General features: G+C 42.6%; 1 non-coding gene across 1 annotated transcript; it reads right to left on the bottom strand.

The window, feature by feature from the left end:
* Nucleotides 1-17,898: 17,898 nt before the first annotated feature.
* On the bottom strand, nucleotides 17,899-17,980 carry Trnas-aga. The gene has a single exon. It is a non-coding gene; the product is annotated as a tRNA-Ser (tRNA).
* Between the last annotated feature and the right edge of the window lie 783 nt (nucleotides 17,981-18,763).

The raw sequence follows: 18,763 nt of genomic DNA, 5'->3' as shown, positions 1-18,763 counted from the left end.
CAGAGGAAAGAAAATAGAAAATGAAAAAGCGTGAAGACAGAATCCGTGAAAAAATCGATAATCAAAGACGAGCCAAAGATTTAACGATCGACGTTGTCCCATTTATTCGAAATTTCGAAGCAACGAAATTTTCTATACGCCTAAAACTAATATTAACGAATATGAAATTAATTTGATGTATATGAAATTTATTTTGCAGGAGAAATTAAGGTAGAGGATGGTCGGTGAAATGGTTGAATTTCAAAGTTAAAACTCCGATGATGGAGAAGGTTTCGCGAAGGTTGAATATTGTATGGGTTTCGTCACACTTTCATCTAGATGGGACGGGCTGTCGTCGCTCGACAAGCTTTCCCCCCCGCAGCTTTTCCCTCTCGGTGGAAGTGTTCGTGACGGCTGCCAGTATGTGGCAATCGAAGCTCTTTCCTCCGCGGTGAAATTGGGTTGCGCCTCTTTCCATTTGCCACCGCTGATGGCTGCCGTTAACACGCGATTCTTTATCCTCTTTGACTTATGACGTGCCTTAAAATCGAACGTTCTGCAACAATCGATTTGGAAAGTAAAGAAAACAAACATGTGCAAAGGATACGATAAATTAAACGAGACTCTTGGAGAGGTGAGAAAGACGTACAACGTGCCAATTATAATATTTTAAAGATTTAAGAATCCCCGTTGCAAAGCCTGTATTCTGCGAGAGAAAACATTGGTAGCGTGCAAATTTAACGACGCATAATGTCGAAAATAAGAGGGAAAAGTGTCGTCCGCTTTCGAATTCCGCCTCTACTCGCTCGTAAATAACGCTTCGATTTTAACCAACAACCCCAGCTCGCTCGTAACATCCGACATTTACATAATTCTCGATATTACGGGGAAATACGTTAACGCGACGGTTGCTTATTCTGACGTGGTCGTCCATTTTCTCTAGATTTTTGTTCGTAGCACGTAGGATTAAATCGATATTAGGAGTCTCGATGGATTTAATCTTTCCTCATGCTCGTACGTTTGACTAATGATTTTCCGATGAACGTCCAACGATCGAGGATGCTTCTTAGTCTTTGCTCAGATGAAATTTGCTCGAACCAGACGAAATTAAACGTTTACTTGCTACGTTATTAATCACCAAATACCGTGTTGCGTTTGCCGATGTAGCACATCGATCAATAGCTTGTTACCAGGAATTCAAAAAGTCGCACGATGCAAATGACATCGAGATTGCATCTCTACTCCCTGCTGAATTAATCACAGTTATCTGAAGGTCCATGCCTGCGACAGAGGCAACTCCGATAATTTTCAGATGCCCGATCAATGTCTCGAAACTGTAATTTCAATTACGGACGCGAGTAAACGCCAAATTTCACGACTTCCATTTCCAACTAACTGTAATAATCATGAATCGAACAATACGAAGATATGCTATGACTGTTATCACGAATAATTACCAAACAATTGGTAATATTTATTTACAATTCCATACATCGGAATCTTTTTCAAGGCCAATCCTGAATGTACCATTTGCACGTCCTGTTGTAATTCATCCGAACAAACGAGCAAATCAAAGAAGACACGAATCGTTTGCTTCCCCATAGAGTCGCACAATTTTTTCACTGATTTTGGGGAACCTCGTGTGCCAAGTCGCAAGCAATCGTTGTCTGCTTGACGCGGTCCTAAGGGAATGAGATCGGGATACACCCTCCGCGTGTTCTCCTTGACGAACAGGAGGGTTGGGACGGAAATACTAGAAGACCCCGTTCGACTTTTCGTGCCATTAGGCGGTGCAGGAAGTTTTTCAAAGCCTCGCTTCACCTCCGGGGCCATTTCCCTCCGAGACGTTGAATTTTCCCGCCGAAGTGATTCGCTGGTAATATCTTACATCCTCCATTCCGATGAAATATTTAATCGTTAACCTCTTAACCCATTGACATACACAGTAAAATGAGCGAAATACCCGAGCAACATTTTGTTACACTATCCATGACATCCAATAGCGAACGAAAGTTGTGGTATTTAAGCTGTTAAACTCTGAACTGGAACGATACATTTCGTCGAGGCGTTGTAAACCATTCGAGAACTATCGCTATTCCTTTTCTGAATTTTGGGACATTACGATAACCAACCTTTCTCCTCTCAACAAATTATCTTCGTGCATCAATATTTATGGGTAAGAATTTGCAAGCGAATTAATAAAAGCTATTATTTCGTGAGAACATTACGTCTGCTCGTTGTATCGCGGACGTTGTTCCCGTGTGAGGCGACGACCCGTGATGCAACGGACGTTCACGGTGCTATAAATCGTGGATTGGAAAAGATGAATTTTGCGACCATGATGAAGCGTTATGGCGTCGGGATACGGTGAAAGCGTTACAGGTGCGTCGAGAAATCGCACGCAGATGGTATCGGGCGCGTAGATTCGATCGGGACGAGTAACAAAGAGGAGAAAGTTCGTTTCAGGGGTGAACGAACCGGGCGTCGTGGTGTTTTTCGAACGTTTTCGGGGCCCTCGATTATGCACGCAACCATACAGTCGCGTGCAATAACGCGGCGTGCTTCCTACCGCCTCCTCGCCGATATTCCCCTTTCCACGCTTCTTTCATTCCACCCTGGTACATTCGTTCTTGTTTTTCGCTTCTTTTTTTTTCACTTTGCTTCCTTTTCGGGTTCGCGGCTGGTACGCTTCAGGGGAATCAGAGTGTGACGGACGCGCGGAACTTCATCCGGTGCCGGTTGAGGAACGAGCGTGGTACGAATTAATGGCGAACACCCATAAGAAAGCCATCGTTAACTATCGCTCTCTGTCACTCGCTTCTTCGGACCCTCTTGCAGAAAGAAGAAACTTTAAAAACAGAACTCGTGATCTATCGAAGGAAATAAAAAAAGTTTATCGTCTCCGGATGTGTCTGAAGTTCCGAATATTGCAAAATCAACGGCCCGTTTCAAGGAAATAAAAACGATAATGAAAATGGGACCTCCTAGATGGTAGAAATAAACAGGAAAGCTGCGCAAACTCACGAACTCATTGAACTTTTGTTCATAGTGATTTCTTGTTCCATTTCGTAATAACGATTGACAATTAATGACGATGATCAGGAACGGAACAGAGCTCGTATACCGCATTTGTAAGTCGACAAAATTCGAAGGAGTAGTTAAAAATGATTCACGCGGAATCAAAACTGTTTTTCGCCTAATCTCAACACTGTCTAAAAGCAACAAAAATTGACAACTCAAAGAGATAGCTCGAACGATTATCAAACATGGGCAAACGACTGAAAGAAGTGCAGAGTAGGCAGGGACATCCAGTTGAGACGCATTCGAACGCAGACACGTGGATGACCGGTGTTTTAAAAAGGAGAAAGACTTTTAAACCTGTCCACGATTGTTCTTTTCTCACCTTGATGGGCCAGCTGCATCCGGCAGAAGGTGTTCGCATACACGATATACGAGGACGAGCGACGACGAGTCGGTGCGGTCAGCTACAATGTGAACCGCGGCTTGGAATCGCAACGGTGTGCAGGTGCAGCCGCAATGCAGGCTGGTCGCGTTTACAGGCGGACCGTAGCACATGCCATTAACGTCCAGACCACATCCATGGTGATCCCTTTCCCCTTGGTAAACGACAATGCAGCCCGTTCGTCGGCCCCTGCACAATAACGCGAAATACCGGACGCTCACGGCCGTCTTCTATATAATGCAACCAGCCGGAGGACCGTTTATTAGGGGAGAGCATTGCGGCTGGCTTGCGTAATCGACCGGGATTATGAAATTACGACGATCTTTTAACAAGACTCGGGTTATGCACCTACAGTGATTCACAGAAGCACTTTGTACGCTCACGATAGGAAACTTTTACGAATATAGCTGAGTCACGAGAAAGTGGACGCCTAAATCTGGAAGCACCTCGCTGCAACAGAAACGAGCAACTTCCGCAATTATTTAGAATTAAATAGATCAAACTGTCTTCTCTTTATTATTATGATTCACGATAGTCAAGCTTCGACATTCTGTCGTCTTTTGATATATTTTTAAACGCTTGTTCTAGTTAGTCGAGACGTCGATTTAATTCGTTTTCATGCGCATAGTATTTGGAAAATATAATGTCAGAAAACAGCAGATGTATAATACATTATTCAACGATAAGTACCATTGAATTTCGACGGTTGCGTAGATCAGTACGACGTTACTTATGAAACGATTTAATATTTCGAGTTTCCTCGGTTCAAGAAAATAAACGACATGGTATAAAACGTGTTTTAACCGCATCCTTTCGTTTCAATACGCATAGACGATCGAATGGGAACAAATCTGTAGGAATTGCATCGTCGACTATCGGCCCATTTTCCGTAGAGAATTTATCGAGAAAATCGGTAGCAACGTGCAGGCAACCATATCGGAAGGATTCGTCTTAATTCGCGCGGAGAAGGCCGATCCTCGTTGAGCTTCGGGACCAGCTTTAGCCTCGGCAATGGGATTACCCCGTGTGGAAAAGCTCCGGCAAATTTATCGTCGAAGACTTCGTTAGCGGGTCGGTGCAAATGAAAACTTATGCCAACGTTGGGAATCCACAGCCAGTCGCTATTGCCAGGGTTACGATGATCGGACTCTGTACCGGTTTAAATTGCTTTTCGCGCTGATTTATCGGCGCCGCCGATGCCATCCAGGATACCACCAGCTCTAAATCAATTTCGCCGGTCCGTGGACCGTTATCAACCGGTGTCTTAGCCGTGTGCGAACGGTAATTGTACTGAATTCTACGCATATTCCTCCTTCTTCGTGTTGTACCGTATCTTCGTAGAAAGATTTATGTAATTGTAAGACATCTATCCTGACACACGTAGTTAAGCCTAACGTTTCCAATAATTTTACTTTCACATATCCTTTTATATACATGTAAAATCCTTGCCGACCTAACTGCCGAAAGTTATTAACGAAAAAATAAAAGCAAAAGCGATGATCAAACGAATGGACGAAAGTCGAGAAGATAAGAAAAATCGGTATCGAATTACCACGGAATTTCCATCGTCCTATAGAAGTAGAATAAGTAGGGATTCCATGGATACGGAATCCTAACAAGTGTCTCCCCCAAAATAATAATATATCCCTGGAGCACGAGGGGTAAATATAATTTCGCTCAGACTACTGCCTATCTTCTCCCCGGTGAAAGTTTTCTGATTTACCAGCTCTATTTCTTCTCGATGGTATTCATGTTCCGCGAATTACGCTCCTTCCAATGACATTCTGCCTTCCGAGCTATTTTATCGCCAATTCTGGATAACTCGCCGTTCTTTCGATAATCTGCCGATGGATCTCGTCGATAGATCTCGCCGATTAAAACAACTCTTATGTTGTAAGAAGACGCTGCGCGCTATAGGAATTTAAACCTTTCCTTTCTAAAGGTTTCTAAAGGTTTCCTAAAACCTTTCCTGCGATTACAATTCGGAATAGTTATGCTTTAACATTCTGAAGTTCCTTCTCGTACGTAGCGATTAACACCATGTCCCATGAAAATCCGCGACGGAGTGCAATTTGTCTGTGAAGGTTATTGTAGCCGTTGGCATTTGTAGCAAGGAATGCAGGGTGTCTTCGAAATCACTTCGAAATGTTGAAGTGGTCGCCACTTCTAAGAAAACTCTACATCCGGTCTTTTTAGTTTTCTCAAGCACCGAAGCCATCGACAGCGTGTAGACAAAAGACTGCGACGAAGACAGACCATAAACATTAGACAGGCGACGTTGGCTTCGGGGTTTTCAGTTATTGGATAACACAGCTAGCGTGCGGATCTGGATCAGCTCAAATTGTATTCTTACTTATAATTACACTTCTATTTAAATATATTTTCTACCTTACAATTTATCCACGAGTTTCTCTGTTTACACATCGAATAACCTCAACACGAAATAACACTTTTTTGAAACGAAACGAGCTTGAATATGCGTCAGGTGCACGTGTACTATTTGTTAATTTCGAGGCGTCCCACTTGTCTTTCTGCTGTAGAATCACCATCCGACCGCTTGTACCGTCATTTCGAAGATAACCTGTATATTTGTACACATTGTCACACATTGTCGGTATGTACCAATCATATATGTTGAAATTAGGTCAAGTGCGTGTTTCTTCTTTAATCTTTCAGCGATGTGGATCCGCTGTTAGCTGATTTGGATGCATTGCGACTCTATCATCGTATCTTTCGTATAAGTAATGATACACGCGGTTACGATTTTATTTGAGAAAAGAACGATTCAGACGGAGCAATTTCATATTAATCTTCTTCGACGAAAGTTTTGGCCAAGAGTGTACCGCCCTCGGCCTTGGTGGCCGCGTTAATTACTGGCCTCAGCCTCGCTATTGAGATTAATGACATCGGTTCGTATTTTATGCGAGGATGGGTTTATTGGTAGCGCGAGCTGCCCGTTAGGTGTGCTCGTGAGCGCGGTCGGTGTTAATTGGTACAGACGATCTGGGGAACGTTGCTGTGCGAGGCCATTCGGTTAACCAGGATCGAGAGCGGAGATTGAGCACCGTGTTCGGTGCAGTCGTTCTCTCTCCGACGTTCAGAGAAGGAAGATCGCTGCCCTCGAACCATCCTACTCAGACGATTGAACTATCCATGCGGTCTTTACCCGTCGATAGGTGGTTCCTTCCTTCAATCTAGAGCTTATTAGCGTGTAATCGATATCTGAATGATGCGTTTAGAAAAATGATATTATCATACTGATAATGGTACAAGTATATGGATAATATTAATACGATGGAATCGTCTGGCTATGGTTCCAAGAATCAACGTGTATATACGCTATACATCATCCGGACGTAATGACAAACAAAATAAAAACGTAATGGCAAACAGGGAAAGAGAGTTTCAGAGTATAACGTCACTCCGTTATAAGCACTCTTCCAATCAGGATTACGTTACACGTTTTTATCGGTTTATATCGAATGACCACGTCGTGAAAATTGCACGCCTCGTATGTACTTGCCGTAACCAATTTCGTTTCGTGTTACTTACGTGTCCGATTCCCGCCATCAAGTGTTTTGGCAAAGCTTATCACGATAATCGATTAGACGCGCAAACTATAACAGCTGTAATCGAAAACAGTGCTCGCGAAAACGTAACGCGTAAATAAAATACTCGTCATCTATGAGCTGTTGCTAGAAGTATAATTAGGCGAAAATACAGAGCAGTTTTAGTTGTCGTCGAAAGACTTTAAATTTGCCTTCGCAATAAAGAAAAGATGATCGCGATGAAAGCGATTTCACGTACCTCTATGCTCCTTTCTCAGCTTCGAAGCAAACAAGGGCACCAGGTTCTGTACCCACGTATAACTTGAAATATTCTATAGCGTTAGAAATGTACAATTAGTTAAGAAATGAACAAGACTGAAAATATCTGTTATTTTTTTTGTAAATATTTGTAATTTATTTGTTGTCTATCGAGACATCCAAACCAAGTTATAAAGAAAGTAGTCGCATTACTTTTTGATAAGATCACGTATGTACGTCGAAGAGAGAGATTCGAGGAAATCGAATTGCTTCTACCAAAAGCTTCTCACCGGGAATAACGTCGAAAATAACGTATTCGTGCCTCTCGGGAATAGCCATCGCAAACAATGACTTTGTAACTCGTCGAGGATAGCGACGGACACGAGGCCCATCCCTGCTCACGGTTGCCAATACCTCCGGGGCGAAGTTAGCCGCGCGACCCTCGCCTCTGCCCGGATGGACAATGGATCCCCCTAGTCATTATGAAGCGAACTCACCTCCGTCCTCCACCGATGGTTAAATCTAATCCGACGCTCGTGCCAAAAGGGTCCACGGCCACGAAGGGTTAGACCAGGTTAGAACTATCGCCAAGGGACACCGAAGGTGGATCTCGATGCGTTCGCGTGAAATTTCCAACTGGTTGCTTTGGGAAACGGTGACCAGTGCTATTTGGAATTGGTTAATTTACACGTGGAAGTATTTGCCTCTGATGAAATGAAATTGTAATGGAACGAGGGTTTCAAACACGTTACTTGGTATTTAATTGAAAAATAGATACCGATTGGACTGGGTGTTAAGAAACACATAGATGTATCGAACAATACGTGTAGAATATATTCTAGACACGAAGATAACAAAAAAAAAAGGTTCACGTACGAAAATGTTTTTTTGAGGATTATTTTACGAAATGGAATTCTCGCGGACTCGAAAGTTGTAGAAATGGAAGCCATCGTCAGGCTTTGATTAAAAATTCGCTACAAGCCCACTTGACGAAGTTGCTGGAACGAGGCAACGCGATTATCGAGGTCCAAAACAATGCGGAAACAAACCGAAAGACGCAATTAAAGCGTCCCATTTTCGCTTTGACGCAGACTCTGTCGCCACTCGAGCCACGGTTGGCTCCTTTCGAACCTCTCTGCCTCTCTTCGTTGACAGCAGAATTAATTCCTCGGTAAATTGACTCCGTATGCCGAGAGAAAAGCCTCTCTTGCGAGCGTCGCGACATCGACTCGTCGCGGAACACCCGAGCCGACGAGACAATAGACCGAAACGACTACGGGAGCAGGGAAAAATATGTTTCGTCCCGTTGGATGGTGCGGTTTCAGGTAATTCGAACGATAACCGGCCAGTCCGTGGCCGAGCCTTGTCAAACAAGGGAACTCGAGACAATGAGAAAGTTTCACGAGCGACGTGAAACTTTTTCCTGTCAATGATAGACAGAGAGGGAGTAAGAGACGAAGTAGTAGCTGGCCTGCTATAGAGAGAGAAAAAAAAGGAATTGACGGGGACAGAATCGAAACTTCAGCGTGAGTCGTCGGTCCATTGTCGGGGCGTACAATCGTCGGAACGAAAACGCGACGTCCACGAGACCGGGGAATAAGTGTACGTCGCGGGAATAATGAAGAAAAAAAGAGACTACGCCGCTCTCTTCCCGCGAACGACGATCCACAGGAGCGTGTATCCTTTCGTTCCTTTTCTTTTTTTTTTTTTGTTTCCCTCCTGCTATCTACTCTCGTCGGTCTGGGTCTGTCGACACCGGGGGGTGAAGTAATAAAGCAGGAAATTCCGCGCGACGCCACCGTCGAAAATTTGCATTTTCTGCTTCTGCAGTTTTTGTCGTGCCACTCCGATTTGTGAAAATCGCGGTTGCCCTTGCGGTTCCGGGAATGGCAAATTTTTTACGATTTCACGGCGTCAGTGGCACGAAAACAGCTACGAAACACGCTGGAAAGTACCAGACCGGCGTCGACTCTGTCGTGATTACAAAATTCACCCTACACAAAGTCACGAATCTACGCTTGTATCTCCATATGCATTTTTAAGAATGCTACTCAAAGTTGCGACGTCGTATCACGAGTTTTTGATATAGATCAATATATTTATTAGTATTGTTCGTCGCTCGGTATTTGAGGCAGCATAGGGACAAAAGTATTCCACTCGTTCGCACACCATCACGTGATATGGATATTCGACGATTTGTGATACAGCCGACCAAGGAATTATTTCCTCATAAAAAGAAATCAGTCGAAAATGTAGAATAAAGTTCCGCATAGGAGGCTTCGTTTCCGGAAAAACGATTTTGAAAAACTGCTCGAAATACGTATACCAATTCTAAGTTTCGTCCCGGTGAACTTGTGTGTATAAAGTTTTATTAAACAAAAGGCACGTTTTAATGATGACAGGAACAGATAAAAGCAATCAGAAGTTATGATTGTATTGGATTTATCGAAAATAACAACTCAGAACCTTCCAAGTATACACGACGAACAGTTCTTTTCTGATAGATAAGAGTAATAGATAAAAACGCGTAATGGAAACTAATAGATAAGACTACTTAAGGTTTTGAAGGAATAATAATAAATAATATTATATATAATTGATAATATAAGGAATATTAATAAATAATAATGATAATAATAAATAAATGCACGATAAATGATTGTTAAAGCTATAGATCACATAACAACTGTGTTTGCTACCTGTTCTTTTTCCAACTTTATAAATCCTTTGAAACAGCATCGAGATACGTAACATCAATACACTTAGAAATCCAAGAGATGTGACATTAATTTAAAAATATTTTAATAGATACTACTTTCACTGTCGATTTCTTTAATCTCGTTTAAACGCTTGATATCCATCCTGGTCTTCGTCACTTCATTCCATAATTTCTAAGAAAACACTTTTTAATTTTTATCACTTTTAACATTTTCAACTGGTCTTTACCCAGCAAGAATAGATACATTTTCAAAACGCAAACAATATAGTTACCGTATCTCGCAATGCGCTCGAACAGATACTTGTTCTATCTCGTAAAGAATTTATTTTGCTTGTACGATAAGTTTTGAAAAAAAAAAACGATATCAATACGATACCCATTGGTTAAGATAACAGCATATCGACTGAAACACCGAAAATCCAATTGCAACATATCAAGATAGTAATTAGCACTGAAAATAGTAGCCAACATACGACCTACTTTTATTTAAATCAGCCTTCAAGATCTTCTTTCTAACGACTAGGCTGCAGAGTTTAACGTATTTACAGGGGAAAGAATTGAAAAGAATTTTATAGAATTTGGAGGTTTTGGAAATAACATTGAATAATTCGCAAAAGTGTATCAAATATCCAGAACATAGTATTTGTTATGATATTTAACACGTAAAACAAACTTTTGCCCAAGTTCCATTTCTTAAATTATACTCGTAAGTATACTTGCGTAAATACGTTTATTAAGATTTTTACTTAATTTCATAAATGTTGCAGAGGTTTGACACCAATTTTCTGAAACACTTTATGTAACGATCTTGCTCTATAGCGATCGGACCCTCAGAGGAAGCTTCATAGTCAAACAGAGGCGTCGACCTACCGGTCAAAGCGTATTGATCGCAATGTAGGCGGTCATACGGCGAATCTGCAAATAGATTTGAGAATGTACATCCGACCGATTATGCCAACGATAGGCTAAACGTCGAGAAGGCACTTCAATTCGCTTAATCTCGGCAAGCTCTACCTGAAATGCACGCTATTATCGTGACGTGCAAAAGGCAACCATCTACTAGTCGATCAAACACGCTCTCTATCATACGGATCGATATTGAAACCGGTGGATGCAGCACCCCCTGTCGGCCGAGGTTTGGCAAACATCGTTCACCTGGGAGGAATTCGCTTTCCATCGCGAGGAAAGTGGGAAAAGAGCCCATTACCCACGCTCCGTTGAAACTTGGCACGCAAAGTAGCGAGAGGAGTTGAACACGAAAAGGAAACGTTCGTCTTTAGGTCCCCCGAGTATCTGCTCCTCCAACCCCTTAACTCGTCGTGGGAATATTACCAGCTAGACTGGCTCGTTACCGAAACTTCGACGCCGATTACTTCGGGAGACTTGTATCGATGGTTAATCGAAGAGGGTGACCGAGGCAGGAGCGAAATGGTTCATTGGAAAAGACATTAGCTACTTTTTCTCGGAATAGAGCTCTGATTGCTAGCGATTTCAACGCCGTGAATATAAAAACACGAACTGGAGATAATTTATGGGATACTACGACGATTTCATCGGATGTCGGGGGAACGTTACAAAGTAACGACGCAGCGGTGCTTTGAAAGCTCGTTGCAACGTTAACTTTAGAAATATCGTTTTTACGAAAAAGGATTGTTTCACGTACATCGTATACGTCGTATTGCACTGAGAAATTTTGCGTGAGATGAATTGCAAAATTATAGAGAAGGGAGATAGAGCTTCGTTAAAGGGCAAGAATATTAGGATTGAGTGGGACCCGTGGAGAGATAGTACCAGACGCGGCTCGTATTTGTTAATCTATCGCGGAAGAGCAAGGTCTTGACGAGCGGCAGGCAACAAAGGCGCGTCTGGAGCCGCCTGATTAATTTCGCAATGCGGAGAGGCCGACTGTTGGAATACTGGAAGATAAATTAGATCGTTCCAAGACAATCGCGCATCAAGCTGATTGCGGGACACGCAACGGCCTTGTTCAGAAGTCCGCCTAAATTTCTATCAATACACGCGAACGAACGACAGCCAACCGAGGGTGGATATGATACGGCTCCTATAAATCGTTGGATAACGTGCATGCATCTAGGCCGAAGAAAATGTTTCATAAATTAAGACGCGAACGATAAAGCTTACGGGATGAATCACTGTCTTCGTTCTGCGAAGATTACGATAAATTTAATACGACAGAAAAGCGCAAAAGTTTGATCCTTTTTGCAGGGGAAATAATATTAACTATTCAACAGTGACTCTTATCTATCACCTTCGTATCTTCTTCGGACCGCAACTATTTTTTATTCAATAAAAACACCAGTTACTAGATCCGGTATGATTCATTGACCCAAATTAGGAACAGAGCTTCGCGCTCGTACAATATAGCGGCTAGAGTCTTAAAAATTAAGTAACAAGTGCGAATCTTTCTGTCGATATGTACTACTGAAACGATCGTCGGTTCTTCGATTTCTCCATTCTCGAGCAATACATCTAGCCACCATGGCCAGCCATTAACCGTCACGATAAGAATCCATTTTGCAAGCCATCCAATTTTACACCCTCCAGCTGACTGCCGGGACGAAGGAAAAACAAATTCGCCAGCATTCCCGTCACGTTTCAGGAGGACGAGTTCGTACGCGAAATTGCCGACGGATTCCCATTAACCATGGTCCTCCCCCTGTTGTCTCCCGATCTAAAGACCGATTCGTCCGGTCGACTCGCGAGCGTAATTCCGCACTGGACCACGAGCACAATGCAGGCTCCACGTCGCAGACGAAGTAACGGATCGCGCTTCGTCCGGTGAATACGGATGGGGCTCGGTAACCGAACGGTTCAGCCATTGTCCATGGTAAATTACCCCTGTGAACGCGAGAAACTCGTTTCAGTCTGATCGAGCTCTGTTCGCTTGTTTACTTACGATACCGTGACATTCTTCACGGGATTTGTAAATGGGGGCGATAAATGTGGTAATGATAATAACGAGGGCACGTGGGAGAAAACGCGTGAGGTGGAAAATCGTTCGTTGCTACGTGGATGACGCAGTTCTTCTTTATCTTCCTGGTTTTGTAACAATTCAGAACTCAAAGATACAGAAACGAGGAGAATACGGATAACACGAAAGGATATGTAAAACATCCTAAAGGGCATTTTCACGAGAAAACGTACTATTCCATCGTGTTAATACTTTTTAATTATCCAAGATATTAAAATGACGTTTGTTTCAATAGTCGTTACTTTTGATTTTTAACTTATATGCTAACTATACTATATCGTTTATTCTTCGATCGCGAAATGACATTAAATTCTGAAAAACATATAAATCGACGAGATCAGGGTACTGTTTCTTCTCTAGCAGACCCGACCCATGACTCTCGATGCAAAGCTGAACTAAGACCGTTTCAGAGTCTCGGGTCCAGGATAATTGCACGCATGGGGGTGAAGTAATCGGCCAGGTCGGTCGGTTAAAGGGACCAGGGTTAATATTCATAGAAGACGGCGCTGATCTCTCTGAAGTTCGGATCGTAAAACTACTGTTAACGGGAATCCGGAACTTGTACTCCCAGAGGCGCCCATCCCCTTTATAGAACTCACCTCCTTCATGGCGTCCTGCGATACGAGTCGACCGCAAGAGCGGCGGAATATCTTGCGGCGGCAACGGACAAGCGGAGAACAGAGAAATTGGGTACAAGCAGCCGTAATACGTCCGGAATGCCGAACGTGTAGACGGAAACACCTGGAAAATGTCCATGATCTTTGCGAGCTCCAAACAGGTGCAGCTTGTTGGTTTCCAGATGACGCACCCTTCAGGGAAATCAAACGTAAACCAAAAGCTACGACGTTTCTATCGTAAAAAAAGGAATAGTTCGTAGGCATCTGCAAGCATTTCCCGAATTTTCAACAAATTTCTCGATAACATTTTTATTTTGTCGTCTATGTCGAAATAATTCACGAAAATAATACACGAAAATTATCTGTCGATAGGTCTGGAATATAAGATGAATATTCCTATTTTATCTTACACGATAAAATTTGCCAACAATCTGTTATCCAAAGGCTCTATGTTTAACACCGTAGCACTATACACATACTCCTGCAACAAAATTGACACAATTTGTACTCTAGACTAGTTTCAGTGTCAAACATGAGAGAAACGTCTTGATTTTTGTCCAAAAATCCTGGGTACTTAAGATTCTACTGAAAAATATATTCAAAGGAGAATAACTCCTACTTTGTAAGCCAGATATCGTAAGAGTGGCACGTAGTTCATTTCATACTTGAAGTGGCTCACGCACCACGGCTGGCGAAACTTATGGCAACTACGACATCCTCGACGAAGCAAGAAATAAGCCGACGAAAAAGGTCGAAAGAGCGAAGAAGGGTGGAGTCAAAGCGGCTTTCTCCATCGGACTGTCTGCGAATTATTAAACATAACGGTGAAATATCGCAGCGGCCAATACCAGCCAGGAGAAGGGAACAACGTGAGCTGCTTTCGCAACGGCCTTTTCGCTTTGTATATTCGGCCGGAACGGAAAGGCGCGAAAGAAGAGCGGCGTAGCTGCATCGATGCATTGGCCACCGCGCCGCGCCGCTACGCCACGATTATTCGATCCTCGAAAGAGCGTTTGATCGATGCGACCGACGTTGCGTGCCTGAAACCGACGAGCCCGCCTCCTTTCGAATACACCAGCAACGCTAATGCGTTTGTGAATTTGTTCGAAGGAAGGTTCGAGGTGACTTCTCGCTTGAAATTCTCCATCCTCTTCTGCATCTTGGAAATTGAGTAGTTTTTCGCAACTATATCGTTCGCCATTGAATCGGTGAGGAAGAGAAAGATGAAATTAACTGGTGAAACTACCTGCATAAACGATCTAAGAAATCAGGAACGCGATATAATTGCTTTCCTTTAAATGTTTAAACTGTTACATAGGCAAAGTGTATTTACGCTCCTGTAATACATGGTTAAAAAATTGTGAACGGTACATTATAGAAATAATTGCACGCAAAAATATTCAATTTTAGAGAAATGTTTCTATAATATGAACGACTTCAAACTCCAAGGATCTTATTGCATACGCAGTATAAGTTAGATTCTTGACAGGAACAAGATAGAGATATTAACACACGTCGACTTTTCTTTCTCGGCTGATTTCCAGCGAGAGTAGCTCGTTTAACACGGAAACTCCCCATGGAACGGAAGCGTCGTTTCCGCGGAAGGCAACTGCAGTTACGATTATGGGAGTTGCGTTCCCCCGTTGACGGTCCTACTTACGGCATATTAGCGACTCCTGAGACGGCCATTAGTCGAGCTCTTACAAGATAGACCGTAACATTAGTTGACGCGACAATTGCCGACCTCCGACTCGCCTCTTTCCTTCTCTCTTCTCGAGAAAAGGCTTCTCGCGCCACGATAATAGCTACGCTTACACATCACTCGTTTAGATAGCGTTCAATCCTCGAATGGATGAATTGCATTGCGTATCTCCAGGAGACGACGCCGTTTAATTGTTATTAATCAGCCCCCTCGTTCTTGGCTCTATTCTCGTGTTCTCCGACGATCAACTAATTGTGGAAATGTCGATCGAGAAACATGACTCTAATGGAGTTCATCGTGCTGTGTGATATTAATTGTTAACTGTTGCAGTCTGATCACTACGGGATTTTATTTATAGACGAGCAAAGGCTGTCCGCGTAATACTACAATGCATGAACGACGTCGGCTTAGTATCGATTTATTTACGTTATTATATGTATATACATTGACGGTAGTACTACACTGCACTAACTGTAAGTAGTATACTTGCTGTTTCGTATCGTCTCGATAATACGAGTACATTACAAAGCTTAACGAGGTGTCGTAGAAATACGATTCTTCTTCACTGACTCGATTTATTAACAAGTAACCCATCGGCTTTGAGCGACAGGTCTGACTGGTCAAATTTTCCGAGTTTCCTAGACACAGGTGTTAACTAGGAGTTATGAGCTATTTAATTGCCATAGTTTCCTGGTTTCAACGTTTAACTGCGCTGCCTAACGAATTGTTATTTTATTATCCTGCTGTTGAATTGGACATATCAATGTCGTTGATACGTTGCTGGACGAGCAAGGACCTAAAACCTTGGTCGAAGCAGCATTCCAAATACGATTCGGTCAAACCGTCAACCCCCGTATTCTATTTTCTTTGCGAAAGAGGATCTTTACTCCTGGACTACCTGAAAGGGGATTGCTATGTCTCGGTGGGACTGCACGCTCTACGTGGGTCATATCGAAAGCTCATAAAAATTAATGTTCCACGATAACGTGGACGCGTCTCGGGCTACACGCTAGCAATCCGATTACGGTCCACGATGTCCAGGGATCCAGAGCAACCCGAGGGTTTACGCGAGTATTATCCGTTTCGATATCCTCCGTGTGTTAGCCTCGTTACAGGGATTGGCCAAAATCCAGCGGCGCTAATGGCATTTAATTGACCCTCGTCCATCGGACGTACTATCCACGCGGAACTTGTTTCTTCTTGGTTTCGTCGTCGATATCTGTTCGCGATTGATGCTAACCTCTTCCACGCAGTAGATTTCTACCAAATATCAACTTTTATTTGATATAAAAATTGGAGAAGATACCTAGTTAATTGCCAAGTACGTGTTATTTGTTACAATTCGTTGATCTATTTCTGATGCTTTCAAGAATGATATAACAAGTATTTTCCTTGAAGATTTTGTATATTCCTACGTGTTATGCGTATTCCGTACATTTCTACACGTTTGATCAACTCCGCTTTTGGCAAATATCAGTCTCATCGGATATCGTAATTATGCAATTAATTTCTAACAAATAAGTATCTCGATTCGACGATCAAAATTTACTTATTCGAACAACGTAACATAAATAGTATTAGGTTCGAAGACAAATTAGAAAAATTATTGTTAATTAGTAGAGTTAATCGATATGACTTCTGAACGATTCAATTATTAATCGATCACCGCTTCGGAGAATGAAATTCTTGTTATTCTTAGCCCTTCTTCCTGTTCTTAATCCTTTCCCCTATACTCCACTCTGAACGTTGGAGACGAAGATCGTGTCGATCTATCGAACCCAGATAGAATTAATTGATCAACGGTACGTTCGAGCGATCCCAAAATAAACGAGACCAAGGATGGGGTCTAACGTCCGATCTTGCAGATATTAGAGTGTTTATCCGGGCTTTACGAATCCACTCGACGCATTGTCTGTTTGTCTGAGAACACGCCACGACTCCCGTAGGACCAGCTAACAACATTAGCTCGGGATTTGTCTTTAGGGCTGGATCTGGCTATGTTGGGCGACCGGAAGGGGCGGGAATGAGTATACCCTATTAATATTGCGGCTGTATCACAGTTTCACCAGACTTCGCGTCGTTAAGGGAGATATACGCGGAGATAGGCAAACAGCCGGTCGCCAGGACAGATGAGGGAGAATGTTGCGCCGCATCCTTTGCGTTCTCCAACTTTATTACGCTCGACTCTAATGTAAAACGATGATTTAGTCTCGCGACAGAAACAGACCATTTGATCGCCACGGATATTCATCCGATGGATTTCCTTGTTTTACTTACGATTTGCACTCGGGCGGTCTTAGAAGTCCTAGAAAATATCATTAATTTAAATGTAAACTGAAAAAGTATGAAACTACTAGTTATCTTTGAATCGTAGTTTTCTATCATTGGAAACTCTCTAAAATCGTTGCAAAGTTTAAACATTAAAAATCTTTTTCTCGACTTCTTCTGCTCTGATCGCAGCAGAGTTATCCAGCGTGAATACCCGGTACGGTATCTCTTTGCATCGCAATCGCGAGTCTCAACGAAACTGTGGTGATACGTATTTAACATAAACGAACGTTGTCGCGTTTGATTCTACGTATATAAAATATAAAAAAAATTTCTCGTGCAAGTTATTGATCGCAGTCGGTAGGACTCGAACCTACGCTCCCAGAGGGAATCTGATTTCTAGTCAGACGCCTTAACCACTCGGCCACGACTGCTCGGTTGCACATTCACCGACAAGATTCAGATGTTTATTCTGATTTTTGCGAACATTTTATTCCAAGCAACGATGGCAGCGAACGTATTAATAAAAAAGACATCTGTCTGAAATGCAACTTCTTCCAATTATAATATCGAAAATCATCGAATAGAATGTCATTGATTGTCAAAGACGCGCAAGATTAAAATTCGAAGAATCGAACGCAACTATAATATCATTTATTCGCGAAATCTCTGGAATAATCATTAACGCACAAATAAAACAAGCCGATCCGAGACGACGAGCTCGATCAGTTTATCTAGTCAACCAGAGGCTTGTATCTCTGGAGAACGAAACGTAATTGTATAAACAGTGACGTCAGTCTGCACCGTAATAACGATGGAAACGGCAAGACCTTTCTCCCCCTGGGAACGACCCATATAAGGGTTGCTTCATTAAATACTCGAATCCCGACGAGGGCTCACCCTCCTCCACGAAATTGGTGCAGAGAAAAGCCAACGATTGTAATAATAATTACGCGATATTAATAATCGTCGAAGTTATGCGCGTAACGACGCTTCTGCACGATTTTGACGTGCCTCCATCGCCGAGATAGTTTCCAATTATAGTCGTAAAGACTGTATAGGGTTACCAGCCAACGAAGAATTAAAATGTCCTCTTAGCGGGGAATTTTCAATGGTCAGAATCAGAGATGCGTGAAAGATTGCAGAAAGATCACAGAACTTTCTGATATTCGGATGAACGAACGAATCGTAAGAAGAATGACGAGAGAGACGAATCG

Source organism: Bombus bifarius, unplaced genomic scaffold (genome assembly GCF_011952205.1).
Source record: "Bombus bifarius isolate JDL3187 unplaced genomic scaffold, Bbif_JDL3187 scf7180000007971, whole genome shotgun sequence".
NCBI classification, from domain to species: domain Eukaryota; kingdom Metazoa; phylum Arthropoda; class Insecta; order Hymenoptera; family Apidae; genus Bombus; species Bombus bifarius.
This window is presented reverse-complemented; position numbering and strand designations above follow the sequence as displayed.